The sequence below is a fragment of the Plasmodium gonderi genome, assembly GCF_002157705.1.
Source record: "Plasmodium gonderi DNA, contig: Pgo-contig_146, whole genome shotgun sequence".
Taxonomy (NCBI): domain Eukaryota; phylum Apicomplexa; class Aconoidasida; order Haemosporida; family Plasmodiidae; genus Plasmodium; species Plasmodium gonderi.
This window is the reverse complement of record NW_021629068.1, coordinates 18635-19610: the sequence shown is the minus strand read 5'-3', so window position 1 is coordinate 19610 and position 976 is coordinate 18635.

The window sequence follows — 976 nt, the reverse complement described above, 5'->3', positions numbered from 1 at the left end:
AAAACTTTTCATAAATATTAACAAGGCTTAATGGTTTTTTTAGAAATAAAAAATAACTGAATGTATGTATATTTGTAATCAATAAAAAATTATTTTTAAATATATGGTTTATGGTTTAGAGTGTATGGTTACGTAATTAGTTTATGTTTTAAATTATTGAATTCATAAATAATGCATGATATTGATGGCTTAATATATTTTTATTTGTTTATGTTTGATATACTGTTCATTAATTCACTAAATGTATATACATATATATTAAAACTATATACCTCTAAAAAATATATATAATTCTTTATAAATGATCATATAGGAATTTACCTATATGCATCATGCTATTATATTTGATGAAAATAAAATGAAATATTTTATTTTTTTTAATAATATAAATTTTGCTATTAAAATTATCGTATGCATATGATATAAATTATTCATTTAATATATGTAATGTTTAGTGCTAAAATCGATATGGAACATAAGAAGCAAAAAATATTTTCTTATATAATAATATTTAATCAATATCATATAGATAATTTATAATAATTATTAATATATTTTATCAAAGGAGTTGTTCCTGTTAATTTTACACACATTTAATTTTATAAATTATTATATTTAAATTTTTGTTTTTGTAATATATTTTAATGATTTTTGTTTTATTTAACAAACATATATTTTTAATATACTAAATACCTTGTGTGTATATTACCGCTGCTATAATGAATGATATACCTATTATAACAATCTTTAATTAATACCTCCAAAAAAGACAAATTTAATATTATAAAGAAAAAGACACATAAAACATGTTTTGGGTCTTATTATACAAAATAAAAATAAATTAATTATTAAGCAGTTGAATATATATTAATATAATTGATTTAAATAATAATATTAAAACAAAATATATAGATACTCGTAAGATTTTTATTCATTGAAAATTATTTATATAATTGATATATATATATACATATAT